Genomic DNA, 215 nt, shown 5'->3' on the forward strand with positions numbered 1-215 from the left:
CAAGTTTTTTATTTAATGTTTAAATAAATTTTACTCAAAGGTATGGTGAGCTATTTTAATATTACATTATACATTTACATTTTTGTAATGTTTATATATATTATATATATATATATATATATATTTATTTATTTATTTTATTTTTTTCAGAGGTATGGTGAGCTATTTTATTATTACATAACAGAATTAACTTTTTCTTATTTTCCCTACTATTA

This window comes from Garra rufa, chromosome 23 (genome assembly GCF_049309525.1).
Source record: "Garra rufa chromosome 23, GarRuf1.0, whole genome shotgun sequence".
Taxonomy (NCBI): domain Eukaryota; kingdom Metazoa; phylum Chordata; class Actinopteri; order Cypriniformes; family Cyprinidae; genus Garra; species Garra rufa.